The 20,668-nt window shown below is 37.0% G+C and overlaps 1 pseudogene; it reads right to left on the reverse strand.

The window, feature by feature from the left end:
- Positions 1-1,075: 1,075 nt before the first annotated feature.
- The window catches only part of LOC102475539 (mesencephalic astrocyte-derived neurotrophic factor pseudogene), a 30,578-nt pseudogene continuing 10,985 nt past the window's right edge, over positions 1,076-20,668 (reverse strand).

Genomic DNA, 20,668 nt, shown 5'->3' on the forward strand with positions numbered 1-20,668 from the left:
TGCATAGCTTTTTCCTAATATGTATTTTTCATACAGTTTTCGAAGAGCATTTATATGTGAAAACTAATGCATGTCACGGACAGAGAGAAAATTAAAGATGAGATGATTTTGTGTTTAATGCAAGATGAAAAGAGGTATAAAATGCACTTATTACATGGCAAACCGTGCTATGTTGCACATCTAACAAGAATTTGTAAAAACTATTTTAATATATAAAATTCCAAATATACATTTCAACCATATTTAATAAATTATTTGAAACATTTCATCACTATTTTACCGTCTTTATATAGGTAATGATAATTTCTCCTTTGGTATTATAATTTCAGAATATGTGCTGCTAAAGGAAACAGTGAGGACAGTTTTAGTTGCTTATAATGTGACCTTACACCAAGAAATGCTTAATGCCACAGAATATTTCTCAAAGGCATGATCATGAATCACTGTTTGCAATGCCATTCCCCTTACCCTTCATTTCGCTTTTGGTTTCTTCTATGTCTTTTTTACTGTAATTAATTTTGTGAATATTTTCTTATTACTTTACACAACTCATTCTGTGGTCTACTGATTTTCCTTTTAAGTTTAAGGAATATGGAAAGGGGCCTATGTACAAATGAGGTGGCAGAGTAAATACCATGGGGAGAGGAAACTCACCTAGCTATTCTAAAAAAGTCTGCATATCTTTTCTGCAAAGCCCTCACGTCCATTCTTCCATGTCATTCTACTTGCTAAAAAAATAAAAAATAATAAAAAATTTCAAATATGTAGAGTAAGACTCTGCTCACTATTTTGGCTAAAGCCTTAAGGATGAGGGTAACACATTAAAATTATCCTCTTTTCTTTAGAGCTAAATATAGCCATGGTAAATACACTGTGGTAGTAAGACTGGTTAATTGGCCAGCCCCACACCCTTGTTCTAGAATATAACAGTGAGGCAGGAGATAGGCACACACGCATATAGGTAAGGTACAGGTCCATGAGATGGAGTTGCTGTAGTCACGCTTCCACTGGAAACCATTCACTAGAAACTGCTTGCTCACACAAAGAACCGCTTACAGCCAGAGCTGCTCATGGCTCACTCAAGATAATCACAGCGGAAACCAACACATTCGGTATCAATGCTGCATTCCAGAGTGCGCTCTTTTTGGTCCAGAGGCACAGAGAAAAGGCCCTGGAGCGATAACTCATCATGAGCTACTGTTTGAGAACTAGACTCACACCTGCAAGATAAGGGGGTCTGACCAAGACAGCATATGTAACGCCTGCCACAAGTGAAATGCGTACACACGTCACTCCCTGCTAAGATAGAAATCCCCGACCTCAGCGTTGGCAACCTGCTTTCCAGACCCCTCCCTGCTCAGGAGCTTTCCTCTCTTTCAGTAAACTCTCCTTTGCTGCTGCTGGCTCATTTGATCGCATGGCTAATTCTTCATGAGCATTTCAACAGAAAAATAACTAACTCTAATAATGAATAATTAATGCGGTTTATTTCCAAGCAGAATATGAGTGACCTAGGCCTGGAGAGGAGGCATATATGTTGTAGGTTAAAGGTGGGTGCCACAATTTTTAGGTTGGTGATTGGAAGAGAAGATCTGTGTCTTGGGAAGAGATTAGTTAAGGAAAGGCTTAATCTACATCTCAAGGAAAGGAGAGTTCTGTGTCTCAGGGAAGGGGTTAGCAAAAGAACACACTCTAATGGTTGAAGCTATACATCTCAAGGATACTATGCCAGGAACAGGATGTAGGAAGAACCCTGCTAATGGAAATAAATGATCTGTTAATGTTTGTGGGCATAACTTCCCCAGTCCCTTTTGAAAATATTTTGGAAAATAGAAAAAGTAGTCAGACTTTTTGTCCTCAAGCATGAGACAAGAACCTGCTCTTTTGAATCTGGCCCCTGTATTGGGTCCTCCCACGTTAACACTAGAGACTGAGCAGTTGGATATACAAGTGTCAGGTGTGAAGCAAAGGTTATAGCTTTATCTTTACAATAATGATTCGGGAGTTGTGGACATGTACTGTTTTTCCATGAGGGGGCGGGGGGGGGGGGAGGGGGTAAGTTGCAGTCACTTCCTATCTTGGTTTACATATAAAAGAGATTGTGACTGAGAGAGGTTCTGGGGCTGTCTCACACAATGGTCAGAAGAAGAAAATGACGACTTACAGCAAATGTAACTGGAAAGGCAGTAAATGTAGTGAGAGGCAAAGTGGAAAAAAGCAAGTTGCTGTAGAAGCCAGAAGAAGAAAGCACTATGGTCAATTTTATTAAATATTGCTGAGAAGCCCAATAAAATAACACATAATAGTACCCATTTGATATAACAACCTAAAATTATTGATGCTCTTGGCAGTTTTTAATTCTTAATTACTTTTAATTCTTTAATTAAAACAGATCAGCTTGGTGATGTGGTCTTCAATTGCTGCTGTTGAAGTTAGAGTCATAATAGGACTTGTTTTCAAAGCTGCTAAGCAATTAACAATGCAGTTGTTATATTGTCTTTTACTGTGTCTCTTAAAGTTATTCACGTTACTAGAATATGTAGAGAAATAACAACAGAGGCCTGTCTTTCATATGATTATTTGCCTAAATCACTTCCTTGCTTTTATCAGAAAAGGGGGAAAGGTACAGTGTGTGAAGATAATTGTTGTAGGTGACAGACTTGGGAGAATTTGTAGAAGCACTCAGAATTTCCATGAAATCATCTCTTATTTTCCCAGTTTTCCTTCTCTTCTCTTCCCTTTTTTTCCTCTCCCTTCTTTTCCCTTGTTTTCGACATTCTTTGCTCCCTTCTCCCCTTTTTTTTTCTCTCATTACTCCCATACTTCATACTTAATGCTTCACTTTCGCACCTGGTTGTTAAACAGAATAAAATGTAAGACTCTCTCTCTCCCACAAGTTTCCGATCCCATTTTCCTGACAGCTTCTTTTGTATCTTCCTTCCACAGATAGTGAACATGTTTAGCAATGAATGTGACTTAAAGTGCCTCACTCAGATTGTCTGAGAGATATTCTATTTTCATGGAATAAAGAAAATATTTCTTTTCTTCCTTTTAGCACATGGAAATACATGGGAACTTTCATAATTAGAATTGTAGAGGCACAGAGAAGCAGAGAGTCAGATTAGGCTGGCCACCACACAGCCAAAGTAAGAACAAATGCGATTTCTCTGTAAGTATTGGGAGGCCCTTCCTTGTTATCGCTGCAGCTGAGAATCTGCATATATTCTATTTTTCCCCTCCTGAAAATTAAAGCCAAAGCATTAAGAAAAATGGAGGCAATTTCTAGTTTGTAATACACAATCCTTTTGCAAAATTGAAGGTGTTTCCACTATTGTATTTAATAAAATCTTCCTCAGCTTCCAAGTGTTGTACATGGCTCAAGGTCAGTCTAAATCGTACACTTGGGTGATTATATTTCAGCATTACTCAAATAGGGCAGAGAAAAGTACTGGAAATGGAAAGTAAATGAATTATACTTATCCTTCAGTTAACCTGGGGTTTTATCTTACTTTCTATTTATTTGTAGTCTAATTATGAAAACAGTTCGTTGTAAGGAGCAACTCTAGATGTGGCTTATTGTACCAATTAGAATTTTGAACTTTTACCTGAGCTCCACCAAGATGATTTCTCATATTCACAAAGAAATATGTTCTAAGGAAAATGTTTAGATCTACAAATCCTGGACTTTAGTTCATTAGTTGTGCCAATAATATATTGTTTTCTCTTCTTTTCTTTTTCTTTTTTTTTTTTTTACTTATTTATTTTTTCTATGAATAAGAGACAAGGAGAGACAGCACCCTCAACCAGGTCCCAATGCCACAATCCAGCCTTTAGGCAGCCCCACATATATGTTCAGCAAACTCAGGGAGGTTTCTGGACTTGAACTAGGAATCTTCCCATGTAGGATTGCCTTACAGAGCATCATGTTTTAGCACTGTACTACTGTCTAGCCCCAACATTTTCTTTCTTTCTTTCTTTTTTCTTCTTCTCTCTCGCTTTCTTTCTTTTCATTTAATGACTGTATGTTTTTATAGCATATGACATGAGTTCTCGAAGTATAAATGCCTTTCATGTCAAGCAAGTCAAAGATATTGCCGTACACAATAACTTTCCAATAGTATGTTCAATTGTGAACATTAGTCACTCAGTACTTCTTGGTGTCTTACATAGAACAAGGTACCTATTTTCCATCTTGCAGAATTCTAAAAATTGAAAACAAGAGCTAGATTAAGTTGAACAAGGGTTGTCCTAGCTGTCAAACTTTAGAATGATGTCTTTAGGATGGGATAATCACTGTCAAACTCAAGGACTTGGAAGATATCACTCTACATTTGTAATTATGCTGTAGCTCCAGCACAGAAGCAACAGGGCAGGAAAACACCGGCCTACATTTTAAAAACCTTGAGCTATTATTATTATTATTATTATTATTGTTATTATTATTTTTAATCTTCATCATTCTAACTGGGGTTAGGTGGTATTTCATTGTGGTTTTGATCTGTATCTCCCTTACAATGGCTGATAAGTGCTGGGAAGGGATGTGGTGAAAGGGGAACACTCCTACACTGTTGGTGGGAATGTAAATTGATCCAGCCACTGTGAAAAATGACATGGAGGTTCCTCAAAGACCTTCAGATAGAACTACTGTATGATCCAGCAGTTCCATGCCTGGGTATCTACCCAAAGGACAGGAGAACACTCAATTGGAAAAGCACTTGCACATCTATTTTCATTGTAGCCTTATTCACAATTGCTAAGACATGGGACCAACCCAAGGCCCTGGAATTTGATAGAAAGTGGATGAATATGGAAGATTTGTTACTGAGAGAAGCAAGTCAGACTATGAAAGAGAGACATTGTATGTCTCCACTTAAAATATACCACCTGTCTGCCCTCTATGGTGGAGACTGAAAGACTGGAGAACATAAAAGTATTAAAAATTGTAATGGACACTAGAGACAAAGTGGAAAAAGAGTGTGGGAGGGGAAGAGCATAGAAAATTTGGGGGTGAAATGGAGAGGTAAGACACTTGTGGGACACAGATAAGGTTTATTATCTGTTGATGAGGATGTGTATGGTGGTCCCAGTTGTGCTGGACTGAGGTATATATCATGCTGGGTAAATCCTCTTCACAATCTAAATGATGTATAGTGATTTAATGTATGAATAATAATTAAAGAAATAAAATAAAATAAAAACTTTAAGCATAATAATATACTTTACATAGGAATTGCTTTATAATAGTATAAAAATTCTTTTAAAATAAGCTATTTTTTATCATAATTTATTTTTTATATAAAGTAAGTACACTTGATCTCTTTAATCCCAAAATTTTAGTTTTGAATCAATCTATCCACTCAAATATGTTAACTCTTTCCAGTGTTGTCAAGGACTTGCTATGAGACCTTCTAATATATATGCAGTACTTGTTTTAAGATTCTAGTCCTTACCATGATGCCATTTATGTTCAATTTCTTATCACATTGTAGACTATACAAAAGTAGATCAATGGAGATCAATTAAGGAGCATATTCCTTTTTTAAATAATTATATATTTAATTTTTATTTATTATTTTTATTTTTTAATTTGCCACAGGGCAAGAGAGAGAGAGAGAAAGTGATGAAGCAAGCTGCCAGGTCCAGGACTCAGATCATGGTTGTGAGTCCACCGCCCCAACCACCAAGCCACCTATCAGCCCCAAACAAATTCCTTTTCAACCCCAATCTTTTTGCATCTGTAAGCACAACCGAAATAATACATAGTTATATAATCACTCAACAGCTGTCATTTCAGTTTATATCACATGTGAGTCACTTTCAGAGGAATCATATATAAGATTTATCAACAGAAAAGGTGCCTGTTTTCATAAAGCTTACATTCTAGTTGGAGGAACTAAATAAGAGAAAGTAAACTGTTTCAGGTAAGTGTAGGTTCTAAGAAGGAAAAAACAGTGATAGAGTAACCAGCATTGATGGTGGGAAATTATCAAGTGTTCCTGGGGATGAAGAGCAACCAGAATCCTCATTTACTGCTAGTGAGAACACAAATCAGTGGTATGAATAACGACAATGAATAGCCTCTGTTATTTCTTAATTCTACTCTTTGAGTTTATAAAATCTTCTGGAATATAAAAATGTGTCCACTCATTGTAGGTAATAATGACCCACACTATCTTTTTTTTCTTTTTGGCCATAGGACTTGTGCACTCACCAGAGAGCGAGAGAGAAACACCCCAGGAATATGACCAATTCCTTCTCCTCCATTTTCCCCTTGAGATTTTGGCACCAGGTCCAGGACTCAAACCACACAACAGGCCACATGGTATCCAGTGCCTTAAGCATCACGCCATCTCCTGGCCCCCCTTTAATCACCATCTTTAATTTCAATCTAATATCAATTTATATTTGAAAAGTATATGCTTTCTAAATACAGAAATTCTTGAGGTCAGCAGATGGTGTGGTAGTTAAGACGCTCAACTCCCACATGGTCAACTGCAGTTAGAGTTCCAGAGCCAGCAGCTTGCTGATCACCCTGGGCATGTAGGCGTGCATGCCCCAAATCCTGAGTGGATAATGGAGGAGAGGGCATTGTGGTGTGGCTATCTCCCTAGGGGATGATTTCTTACTTTTCTTCTCTCTTTCTCTGTTTGGTGAGCATATGTGTCTATGACAAAAAACCTAATAATAAATTAATAAATAAATATAGAAATGGAACATTGGAACAATCTATCTTCTGTGTCTATTTTAAGATCAAAGTTATCTCACTATCCTCGATAGTTTTTAATCTTGCCAACAAATATTATTCTCTATATTCACCTTGGTTCACTTTATATTCCTATTGCTATGAGGTTTACCTCACAGTTTTAATTTTTTTTAATATGTATGCCAAAGTCAGTTCTTGTTTAAAAAGTTTTTATTTTCAAGGTTAACTATTTCTTACAACTAAAAATACTTAATATGTTGAATTCTTAACAAAATAAAATAAAATAAAGACAATTGAAAATTTGGAAGAAATCTACTCAAGTAAAAAAAGATTACATTTCTAGACAATTAAATTCCTGTCAGTTTTTATAATACAGATTTAACAACACATGTATACAGCATTTCTCCTTATTATTTCCCGAAAGCACCTGTCTTCATCAAGCAAGGGCAAGAGAGAGAGAAAACACCCACCAATGGAGCACGGTTTTCATCTGTGAGGACTTCGGGCACATGTACACACATGCCTGTCGTGTTTTTTAAGCTGCTGGGGCCAGGATTTGAACCCAGGTTGGCCATGTGAGAGCTGGTTCCTTACACAGTGCTCAACCTCTGTGTTACTAGGCTGGAAACACTTTACTCTGACTAGAAAAACACTAAAAAGTACCTTAAACATGCTTATTGTTGTATTTTGACAATTACAATTAATAAGATATTTAAGATTTCTGAATATTATCCACATAAATGTTTAATATTTTTATTGTTACAAAAAGGCACAATCTTTTTTTTGTGTAAAATTTATGCTATAGGTCTTGTACTTTAATAGTCCTTGGTCTGTGTACTGTGCAGAATAATTAAGAGATTAATACCAAGTTGTTTTACTGCTTACTGTATACAAATCTCTCTTTCCATCTAAGCCATATACATGTAAAACCCGCAGTGGTATATTTAATTCAAGGTTATAGACCCAGGACACTTTCTATCCACTGAAAGTAATTACCAAGTATTTGGTGAGTACATAAATGAATAGCTATATGAATGCATTAGAGTGAAATAATGTATGATTCTATAATGGTATATATATGATTATATATTGGTATATAATAATTATATGATTATATAATGGTGTATATGGTATATATATTATTATATATTGGTATATAATAATTATATGATTTCATAATGGTGTGTGTATACATATATTATATATGTATACATATATTATATATATATATATATCCTCTGCTCAATTACGGTTCTGTACAATTTTGAAAACAGTGGAAACTTGCATGAAGTTATGTTCTGCTTCATACTCACGCTATTCTCCTAAATGCCGCAGACCACAGAATCAGATGCTCCCATGATTCTATCAAGATATCAAACTGACTTTTAACTAGATGAATGTTCAAAGGAGCAAATTCTTAAGACCATGCTGAATATAATGTAAATATTGTAAATATTAATCTGATTTATAAAACCAAAGCAAAAATAAAACACTTTACAAAACAAAACCCATGGTGAATAACAAAGTAGTTACACAGAAATAGATTACCTTAATTAAATTGAGCTAAAAGGAGCCTCTTACTCTAATACACTGTTGAAATTTATAAGTGAACTTAGGAAATATGACTAGGAACATATATTGTAGGGGTAAGGATAACTATTCTCTTGAATTACTATTACCAGTTATTACATGAAAACAGGCCATTAACAGAAGTATTAGTAATCTACATATAAGAACAGGATACAGAATTGTGTAAATATTGTAACTAGCATTTTCTAAAAAATAAAATCCAGCAACACATCTATGTGTGTATTTCTGTGAGTACCTTTTGTCTTTCAGATGTATATATTAAGAATCTGGGTTTATAGCAACTTTAGTTATCAGTTTGCATCTTCAGTAGACTACTGTTAAAATTTTATGTCTTAGAATATAGTAAAATAGAATAATTAACTGTTGTTGAATACGTTTGGTGTGGCCAGCAGGTGGTAATGGTTAAGGTGCTGGACTCCCATATGGATGACCACGGATCTGGTTCGAGTTCTGGATCTGGTGGCTTGCTTTCTAGCTTCCCCCAACCTCTGTATCTCTCTCGGGTGAGCACACTTGCTCTATGGCAAATATTAAAATAATGATAATAAATAAAATTAAATACTCCTTTAAAAAGAAAAAAAAATGTTTGGCTAACTAGTGAAAAAACTTATAATATATACTAAAGTAAGACAGTTGTAAGAAAGAGACATATTGGAAAGATCTGGACCATAGAAGTCAGCTTCAGTGAAAATCTTGGAAGGTCCTTGAAGAAACAATTCTAGGATACATATTAGATCTCTTTGTCTGAGTCCCACTTTTGAAATAGGGTGATATTGGTCACAACCAGGTATTAGCCACAAAGTGAAAAATCTTTGGTATTATAATGGTTTGATTTCCTACAAAGAGCCACAGCACATAAACAGTTTAAACAGCATAAACAGTATTTAGAGGGAACCAGTAGTTAGCGTAATGGCTATGTCGCTGGACTCCCACGTAGTCGACCGTGGTTCGCATCCCGGACCCGGTGGCTTAAAACTCACACTGGGTGCAGGTGCGTGTGTGCCCAAGATCCTGAGAGGAGAATGGAGGAGAAGGGATTGCGGCGTGACCATCCCCCCTGGGGGTGATTTCTCGCTTTCTGTCTTTCTGTCTGTCTGGTGAGCGCACGTGCCCTACAGTGAAAAACCTCTCAAAATAAATAAATAAATAAATAACAGTATTTATAGATGGGATCAGAGGTGTAATTCAAAGAAATTTTGTAAAGGCTGCTTCTTTTTTTTTTTTTTTTTTGAAGAGGTTTTTGATATAGGGCGCGTGCGCTCAGTGTCCAGAAACAAATAAAACAGTGGTCAGTATAAAGAAACAAATCGAGTGAGAATAAAGAATACTCATAGGCTTCTTAATCTGAAGTGTGTTAGCACAACACATAGAACTTCATTTCCAGAGGGAAAGGAAGAGTGGCCTCTCTACTAGTGTCTTTGGAAAGAAATGGTCAAAGAGGAAAGAAAATGTAGGCTCGGTAATATTTCATTTCCCTGTGAGTCTAGGACATTCCCGTGGAAGGATGGTCAGACAGCCTCTGGTATATGAAAACATTCTCTAGGCTCTTGTAGCCCACGTACAGGGTAGCATCCATTGTAAGTGAAGGCCAGCGAGCACCATGTGTCCTACAGACAAACCAAGTAGGCATCGTCACTGCAAAACTGAAAAGTCCAATACCTGGCATCACTTGGAAACGAGTCTAATAAAGAAACATTTTTTAAAAATCAAAACAAGGGGCCAGATGGTGGCGTGGTGGATTAAGATATTGGATTCTCACATGGTCAACCATGGTTTGAGACCTGGACCTGGCAGCAGCTTGCCTTTTCACTTTCTTTTTTTTTTTTTTTTTTTTTTTTGAGAGGTTTTTGCCATAGGGCACATGTGCTCAGCAGACAGAGACAGAGAGACAGAGAGACAGAAAGCAAGAAATCACCCCCCAGGGGGGATGGCCACGCCACAATCCCTTCTCCTCCATTCTCCTCTTGGGATCTTGGGCACGCACACACACGCGCCCGGCATGAGTTTTAAGCCACCGGGTCTGGGACTCAAACCACGGTCGACTACATGGGAATCCAGCGACATAGCCATTATGCTAACTGCTGGTCCCACCTTTTCACTTTCTAATAATGATAAATAAAATTAAACAAATAATTATTTTTAAAAAATAAAAACCAAGCAGACATCCCCAAATTGTAGAAAACATCACATCCCTTACATAGGAACACATTAAATTTGTGATTGGGTATAAATATAAAACATAAAATGCAACATGAAATTAAAAGACAAGTGGTTAAAGTCATAACTAGTATAAAGAGAATAATGTGAATATTCTTTTGTAATGCTATACTATCACATAAGGATTTTCTGCCACCACCCTTCTATACCAAAAGGTACATGTACATGCAGAAGAGAGAAAGAGAAAAAGTTATGGAGAGAGAGGGAGAAAGCACCAATTTTTTCCTCCAATTCTCTGCTCCATCAAGATACTGAGCATGCATGCTTACACGTGCCTAGTGTGTATTTTGAGCCCGAGGGGGCTGGATTTGAACCTTAGTCAGCCATGTGGGTTCCAGCTTCCTCTGCATAGCACTTTACTATTCTGCTATAGGGCTGGCCCATTTTTTGCCCTTTGGTATTCTTTAGAATAATTTTTAAGAACCGAATTAAACATAGACTATAGTTATCACTATACTCAAAACTGATTGGTAATACTTTTCAATCTCATTTTACTTCTCATTCACAGTGATATTGAAAATGTTCTAACTGGGGAATTCACACTGTTGGTAGCACCTGCTTTTAGACCCCACACCTTGTGTAGGCACTGGGCTGTTTACACCACCGTAGCTCACGCAGTCAGAATGCAGAATTTCAGTTTCGTAGGTGCTATTGACTGTATGTTTGGGTCTCCCAAAAATTCATGTGTTGAGCTCTGATCCTCATTGAAGTTGGGACAATTGGGAGGTAATGAGGTCCTGAGGGTGGAGTCCTAATGAGTGAGATTAGTGTCCTTATGAGAAGAGACAGGAGGGAGATGATCTCTGTCTCTATCATGTGAGACATAGTGAGTGGGTGACCATCTCGAGGGCATGAAGTGAATTCTCATCAGGTTCTAGGTCTTGGACTTCCCAAACTTGGGAGCTGTAAAATATTAATGCTGTTGTTTAAACCACCCCATCTTTGATAGTTCTGTTCTAACGGGCCAAGCTACTAAGGCATCAATAGAAAATCTCTGGTAAAAACTGCCTTGGGGCCAGGAGGTGGAGTGGGAATGCAGCTGGACTCACATGGGAGGATCCGAAGTTTGCATCCCAAGGTCTCTCTGAGCACTGGACATGAGCGTGCATGGTTGTGAGCCAGGCTGGCCAGGGCTGGGGACATACCACAGCCTGAGGACCCTGTTGAGGATGCCTATCTCTGTGTCTCTTTCTCTCTCATGGAAGAACTAAAGAAACTTTTTAAAAAGGCAAAGCTAACCTGTCCTGTCTTTATGACTTATTACCTTCTAGAGTTCCTACTTTTGCAATGCTTTTATCCTCTAAGAATTCTTCTCTTACAACATAAGGCTGCATTTAAACGTTCTCATAGGAGGGCTGTTCATGATCTATTTTCAGCCGTATTGTGACTAATGGGCAACTCGTTCCCATATGCTCTGCCTGGCTCTCTAATGTGTGATAGAGACCACTGATCTCTTTCATTACCTTTGCCTTCTCTTATATTGACTATGTGCATCAGGTTTGCTCTTGAATCACACGATTTAGCACATGTAGTTCATTCAGGTTATTATAAACACATCAGGCCACAGTCTTAGGGAAGGATTGACCATTCCAAAGTCTCAAGCCGTTCGCTTGCAATGATGCTTGAAAAGCCAACATTCTATTCAATCATTTCATGTAATAACTTTAACATAGGATTCTTACTAAATATAGGAGAACGGCAGTGATCAGGGAGAAACTGAAGAAACACATTAATTTGCTTAACTGTTTTACTTAGGGCTGGCCCTGCATATAACAGTGTATATTTTTCATTACATAGAATAATAAAAAATCAAATGCAATTAGCTGAACTAATACAAAGGGACAAGATAAATGCTATATCCTAATAGAATTCCAATGCTAACAACTTCAAGCTGTAGCTGTCTTATTTGTAGACTAGAGCAAATAAGGTTAAGCTAAAGAACCAACTAATAGATGATTAATGTTCCTTATTAAATTAGATGAAGGAAAATAACTATGTAAATTGCTAGCACGTTACCAGAGTGGAAGGAAAAGAAATTGACAAGGATAATTTTTCTGGAGTTTTATTTTATATAGTTGGTGAATACAATTAGCCAGAGAAGTGGAATTTCATCTACAATTGACTAAATGTTCCTTTAATTTGGTATGAAAATATGGTTTATGATTTAGGGCTGCTTTTACAAGGGGAAAACAGCCTATACCCAGACTATATGCATGTGTGCACACAGTATGCAGTGCATTGAAGATTTTTGGCTTTTCCTATCATACAAAAAGCCTTCTCAGCCTTTAATTAAAGGCAGATTTGTGGCATAGTCTTACCAAAAGGATTTATTGTTTTCCTTTATTTAACATGACCTTTTATATTTTTATATAAGTCTCTTCTCCATGGTATTGGTCATGTGGCCCGACATGGAAAGCCAAGTCTTCCTCAAAACACCCCTGAAAGTCTCCTTTTGTGCATAATTACGTGATCAAAGAGAGACTCAGGAGGATGTCATAGAGGAAGGTTAAAATGGCTGGTTTGGGAGTAATCTTCAGGTTTCGAGTATAGAACAGACCTTCTGCATTAAGTAACATGAAGCACTATGCAAGCGATGACTTCAATGTTCGTGGACCCTTCTTCTTCCTCCCATCTTCGGGAGGCCATGAAGAAATGGTACAGGAATAAAGGGATGACTCTTCTCCATTGACATGAATGTTTATTAACGAAACAGTTTTTATATTAGGTCATACATATGTGTGTATCTCAAAGGCACTGTTATAAATGTGTGTATATATATACATATTTTTTTTGAGAGGTTTTTGCCATAGGGCACATGTGCTCAGCAGACAGAGACAGAGAGACAGAGAGACAGAAAGCAAGAAATCACCCCCCAGGGGGGATGGCCACGCCACAATCCCTTCTCCTCCATTCTCCTCTTGGGATCTTGGGCACGCACACACACGCGCCCGGCATGAGTTTTAAGCCACCGGGTCTGGGACTCAAACCACGGTCGACTACATGGGAATCCAGCGACATAGCCATTATGCTAACTGCTGGTCCCACCTTTTCACTTTCTAATAATGATAAATAAAATTAAACAAATAATTATTTTTAAAAAATAAAAACCAAGCAGACATCCCCAAATTGTAGAAAACATCACATCCCTTACATAGGAACACATTAAATTTGTGATTGGGTATAAATATAAAACATAAAATGCAACATGAAATTAAAAGACAAGTGGTTAAAGTCATAACTAGTATAAAGAGAATAATGTGAATATTCTTTTGTAATGCTATACTATCACATAAGGATTTTCTGCCACCACCCTTCTATACCAAAAGGTACATGTACATGCAGAAGAGAGAAAGAGAAAAAGTTATGGAGAGAGAGGGAGAAAGCACCAATTTTTTCCTCCAATTCTCTGCTCCATCAAGATACTGAGCATGCATGCTTACACGTGCCTAGTGTGTATTTTGAGCCCGAGGGGGCTGGATTTGAACCTTAGTCAGCCATGTGGGTTCCAGCTTCCTCTGCATAGCACTTTACTATTCTGCTATAGGGCTGGCCCATTTTTTGCCCTTTGGTATTCTTTAGAATAATTTTTAAGAACCGAATTAAACATAGACTATAGTTATCACTATACTCAAAACTGATTGGTAATACTTTTCAATCTCATTTTACTTCTCATTCACAGTGATATTGAAAATGTTCTAACTGGGGAATTCACACTGTTGGTAGCACCTGCTTTTAGACCCCACACCTTGTGTAGGCACTGGGCTGTTTACACCACCGTAGCTCACGCAGTCAGAATGCAGAATTTCAGTTTCGTAGGTGCTATTGACTGTATGTTTGGGTCTCCCAAAAATTCATGTGTTGAGCTCTGATCCTCATTGAAGTTGGGACAATTGGGAGGTAATGAGGTCCTGAGGGTGGAGTCCTAATGAGTGAGATTAGTGTCCTTATGAGAAGAGACAGGAGGGAGATGATCTCTGTCTCTATCATGTGAGACATAGTGAGTGGGTGACCATCTCGAGGGCATGAAGTGAATTCTCATCAGGTTCTAGGTCTTGGACTTCCCAAACTTGGGAGCTGTAAAATATTAATGCTGTTGTTTAAACCACCCCATCTTTGATAGTTCTGTTCTAACGGGCCAAGCTACTAAGGCATCAATAGAAAATCTCTGGTAAAAACTGCCTTGGGGCCAGGAGGTGGAGTGGGAATGCAGCTGGACTCACATGGGAGGATCCGAAGTTTGCATCCCAAGGTCTCTCTGAGCACTGGACATGAGCGTGCATGGTTGTGAGCCAGGCTGGCCAGGGCTGGGGACATACCACAGCCTGAGGACCCTGTTGAGGATGCCTATCTCTGTGTCTCTTTCTCTCTCATGGAAGAACTAAAGAAACTTTTTAAAAAGGCAAAGCTAACCTGTCCTGTCTTTATGACTTATTACCTTCTAGAGTTCCTACTTTTGCAATGCTTTTATCCTCTAAGAATTCTTCTCTTACAACATAAGGCTGCATTTAAACGTTCTCATAGGAGGGCTGTTCATGATCTATTTTCAGCCGTATTGTGACTAATGGGCAACTCGTTCCCATATGCTCTGCCTGGCTCTCTAATGTGTGATAGAGACCACTGATCTCTTTCATTACCTTTGCCTTCTCTTATATTGACTATGTGCATCAGGTTTGCTCTTGAATCACACGATTTAGCACATGTAGTTCATTCAGGTTATTATAAACACATCAGGCCACAGTCTTAGGGAAGGATTGACCATTCCAAAGTCTCAAGCCGTTCGCTTGCAATGATGCTTGAAAAGCCAACATTCTATTCAATCATTTCATGTAATAACTTTAACATAGGATTCTTACTAAATATAGGAGAACGGCAGTGATCAGGGAGAAACTGAAGAAACACATTAATTTGCTTAACTGTTTTACTTAGGGCTGGCCCTGCATATAACAGTGTATATTTTTCATTACATAGAATAATAAAAAATCAAATGCAATTAGCTGAACTAATACAAAGGGACAAGATAAATGCTATATCCTAATAGAATTCCAATGCTAACAACTTCAAGCTGTAGCTGTCTTATTTGTAGACTAGAGCAAATAAGGTTAAGCTAAAGAACCAACTAATAGATGATTAATGTTCCTTATTAAATTAGATGAAGGAAAATAACTATGTAAATTGCTAGCACGTTACCAGAGTGGAAGGAAAAGAAATTGACAAGGATAATTTTTCTGGAGTTTTATTTTATATAGTTGGTGAATACAATTAGCCAGAGAAGTGGAATTTCATCTACAATTGACTAAATGTTCCTTTAATTTGGTATGAAAATATGGTTTATGATTTAGGGCTGCTTTTACAAGGGGAAAACAGCCTATACCCAGACTATATGCATGTGTGCACACAGTATGCAGTGCATTGAAGATTTTTGGCTTTTCCTATCATACAAAAAGCCTTCTCAGCCTTTAATTAAAGGCAGATTTGTGGCATAGTCTTACCAAAAGGATTTATTGTTTTCCTTTATTTAACATGACCTTTTATATTTTTATATAAGTCTCTTCTCCATGGTATTGGTCATGTGGCCCGACATGGAAAGCCAAGTCTTCCTCAAAACACCCCTGAAAGTCTCCTTTTGTGCATAATTACGTGATCAAAGAGAGACTCAGGAGGATGTCATAGAGGAAGGTTAAAATGGCTGGTTTGGGAGTAATCTTCAGGTTTCGAGTATAGAACAGACCTTCTGCATTAAGTAACATGAAGCACTATGCAAGCGATGACTTCAATGTTCGTGGACCCTTCTTCTTCCTCCCATCTTCGGGAGGCCATGAAGAAATGGTACAGGAATAAAGGGATGACTCTTCTCCATTGACATGAATGTTTATTAACGAAACAGTTTTTATATTAGGTCATACATATGTGTGTATCTCAAAGGCACTGTTATAAATGTGTGTATATATATACATATATATATATATATATACATATATATAATATACACATATTCAGAGGTATGAATGTATGTATGTGTTCATATGTGTGTATATGTATGTATACATAGCTCCATGAATTATAACATTTAAATAATTTATTCCATTATAAATATTTCTTTTCCTGTGTAGATTCAAGTTTCTCATATTACACAATTACTATTTGACTAAATAATTTCAATACATTTTGTAGCATGGATCTGCTGGAAACAAATTTCCCAAGTTTTGTTGGCCAGAGGAGGTCTTTACTTCTTCATCTTCAAAGTGTATTTGCTCTGAATATAAATTTTTTCCTTCACTAGTCTTCTTTAAGTGAAAGAGAATGGTGTCTGACAAGAAATCTTCCATAATTCTTATTTCTGCTCATTTGTAGATAAGGAATTCTCACTTCTATACCAGCAACCATAAAACATTGGTTTTATCTTCGGTTTCTGCAGTTTTAATATAATATAACTCAATCTGATTTATTGTTTTTGTTGTTTTATGTTGTGGTGCTTTGTGTTCCTCAGATTTGGGGGTCTGTGGTTTGGAGTTTGCAGATAAGATTAGCCATTTTTCAGTTTTTAAAATAATATTTCTGGGTCAGTAAGTGGTGTGACGGTTAAGGTGCTGAATCGTATGCCTGATATCATGGTTTGATTCCTGGGCTCAGGGACTTGAAAAACACACAGGGGGCTTGTGTGTGTGTGTGTGTGTGTGTGTGTGTGTGTGTGTATGTGTGTGTGTGCCTAAAATCCCAAGAGGAGTGTGGAGGAGAAGAGATTGCAGTATAGCCATCCCTCTTGGAGGGTGATTTCTCACTGTCACTCTCTGTAATGAGGACATGAAAAGACATTGGTTAGTTTATGTCATACTTTGTTAAACAAACCTGTTGTGATTTCTGCTATAACTATTGGGATACAAACAGCGCATAAAAATTCCAAACTGGTGAAAGAGAAAAAAGGTTATTGAATTTCCAGAAAGGAAAACAAACAAACAAACCAAAAAGTCAAAGTAGGACCCATGTGACTAATAAAAAAACAAAACAAGTTGACAGATAAGACTTTTTTCTTTTTTTTGAGAGGTTTTTGCTGTAGGGCGCTTGTGCTCAACAGAAAGAGAAACAGAAAGCGAGAAATCACCCCCCAGGGAGGATGATTACACTGCAATCGTTTCTCCTCCATGCTCCTCTCGGGATCTTGGGCACGCATGCACACGCACCCAATGTGAGTTTAAGCCACCGGGTCTGGGACTTGAATTGGGGTCGACTACACAGGAGTTCAGTGACATAGCCATTACGCTAACTGCTGGTACCATGACTTCTTTATTTTTGGAGAGGTTTTTTGCTATAGGGCATGTGCACTCACCAGAAAGAGAGACAGAGAGACAGAAAGCAAGAAATAACCCCCCAGGGGAGATGGCCACGTCGCAATCTTTTCTACTCCATTTTCCTCTTGGGATCTTGGGAATGCACGCACATGCACCTTGCATGAGTTTAAGCCACTCGGTCCAGGACTCGAACTGTGATCGACTACATGGGAGTTTGGCGATGTAGCCATTATGCCAACTGCTGGTCCCAACAGATATGACTTCTCAATACCTTTGTACATTAACAATAGGTGTACTAAAACTTCAGTTAAGAAACAAACATAAAGTTAATGGAAAATTAATCCAATTAATTCAACTGAGCCTGAATACAAAATCTCCACAAATTTTGGCCAGCTGATGGCATGGTGGTTAAAATAACTGCTTCCCACTTGCTGACCTTGCTGTTCGAGTCTTGGACACTGAAGCTTGAAATGCACTGGTGCATTTGGGTGCATGCTCAAAATTCTAGAGAGAGAAATGTAGAAGGGATTGATGCGTGATCATGCCCCTTGGGGGGTGCTTTCTTGCTCTTACTCTCTCTCTCTCTTTTCCTCCAGTGGGTACACACACCTTCTGGCAAATTAAAAGCAAAACAAAATAAACAAAGAAACAACACTCCCTGAATTCTTACATATATATGATTTTAACCAAAACTGGCATAGCTCTAGTAACAGCAAACAAAAGTGGTCTCGTGCCAAGAAAAGTAGACAGGAATAGTTATTCTTCTAAAACAGACATTCCAAACAGAGATAAATACAAGGGAAAATACACACATGAAGATCATGAACAAGGAAAAGGTAAATCGAACCACACTTAGGACTCTTCTACACGTATCTAGTAGCTAAATTATGAATTCTGAAAGTGTTGGTAAGAGTGTAAAGAAATGGAAGGTCTCAACCTGCTGCTGGAAGTGCAAATCAACACGACCATTTTGGGAAACAGCTTGTTTTTATGTTAAAAAGTTGAAGACTCATTGTATCACCATAATTATGTGACCTATCAATTTCATAGTTAAATATATACTAGAGAAAACATCTTGACATAGATACTGGGAATTAAAATGGCATCAAAAATAGACTCGTTCATATTAGCAAAAAATTGGCTATGACAAAATGTACATCCCTGGAGAAATGAATAAATAATTTGTGGTTTATACATATAATGAAATACTGTAGAGAAATACAAAGGACAAATCACAGTTGACGTTAAAATGGCACTCTGCTTATAGTCTAAAAACCTCAGAGATGTCTGAGATCCTTACAGGTATCAACAAGAAATAAGAGAATTATTTTCTTAATAACATTAAGGGTGTTATTAGCCTTTTTGCACTCTCATCTTTTAATGAGCACACAGCAGAATTTTTTTTTCGTACATGATGTGATTACATCGTTGATTGGATGTCTAATAGAATGTGTGCTCATGTGTTTTTAATTTCTCAATTTTCATTTTCAATACAATAAATTGTCAATAAAAAGCAAATACCTCAGAACTTTATATCTAAATTGTTTTCATTCTAGAGAATACCATAGAACCACTGAATAAGGTTAAGTTCATCAAAAATTATATTTCATTGTGCAAATATTATTAAGGCTTCAGCTTAATGATGTATTGAAACTAAAATTTAGTGAAGCCCACTAATTTGAAAATTGGCAATTTTGATTTTCAAATACCTCCTGACTCTTCATTGTGTTGGCTGTTCAACCTACAAGCCCATGACATTCCTTAGTTAAAAATGTTCCTGGCACCAAAAGAAAGAAACCTCTGTGTGTTACTTAGTTGAAGACAAAGAATTTAAAGGGTAAAGACATAGAAATAATACATATTAAACATAAGTTTTTTGTGATAAGCATGCTTATTGTTTTTAATTTTATTCTTAAACATATAAATAAATATTCTGTATTATTTAAGCTACAACTTTGAATTTTGGAGCATATTTATTAAAATTACAATTTCAAAGTAATTAAGATAATGTGCATGAAAGAGCTTCATGCAGTGTCTTGTACATACAGGTGTTCAGAATTTTCCATAGAAGTTGAATAAAGTTGATGATTTTTAAGCCCAAGAATGACAAAAGACACCAAAGAAATTATTAAATAATTTGTATTTATTTTTAAGTTTCTATATCTGTATTTCTTTACTTATCCTAAAAAACAATACACAAGTCTCTGGATCAGAAAACAGATTTCCCATTACTCATGGGCGTATAGTGGTCCATGGTCCCTATGGGATGATGGAATAAAAGCCTAATGCTACCGTACACTTGAGTTGATGCTGAACCACAAAAGAGGAGCCCTACAATGAAGAGGTTCAAAGCTTATTTACAGAAGCTGTCACATATGTTCCTTTTTCCTTCTAGAGAGAAAGGGACCTTGGGTCTAGAATGCAAAGAAAGCCTTTGGGAAAAAGATGGGAAGTGCTTCAGGTTTTTATTACTCTCACAGTAATGGATAAGGGTGGGAGAGATAATGCCTTGTATCTCTCTGGAGAAGGATATGATAGCTCACTTCTAAGACATGCTTGGTTTTTAGATATATTTTTTATGTCACTACGTCCTAACAGTGCAAAAATAAAGTATTTATGGAGAAGTGTCTTCTTCAAAAAACTTGCATGAAAGATATTAGAAATGCCTAATTACTATTATGAAGCTGGGTCTATTGAGTAATTCATAGTAGATTCAAGTATCATATGACCTAGAAAGAAAAGTAAAACAACACAATTTAGCCTTATTGTTTAGATGAGAAATATGTCCACGGATGCATTAGCACACAAAAATTTGAATAGTCTAAGTTAAATATTTATAAGACAAATCCATATAAGCAAATTATATATAATA

This window comes from Tupaia chinensis, unplaced genomic scaffold (genome assembly GCF_000334495.1).
Source record: "Tupaia chinensis unplaced genomic scaffold, TupChi_1.0 Scaffold000420_1, whole genome shotgun sequence".
Lineage (NCBI taxonomy): Eukaryota > Metazoa > Chordata > Mammalia > Scandentia > Tupaiidae > Tupaia > Tupaia belangeri.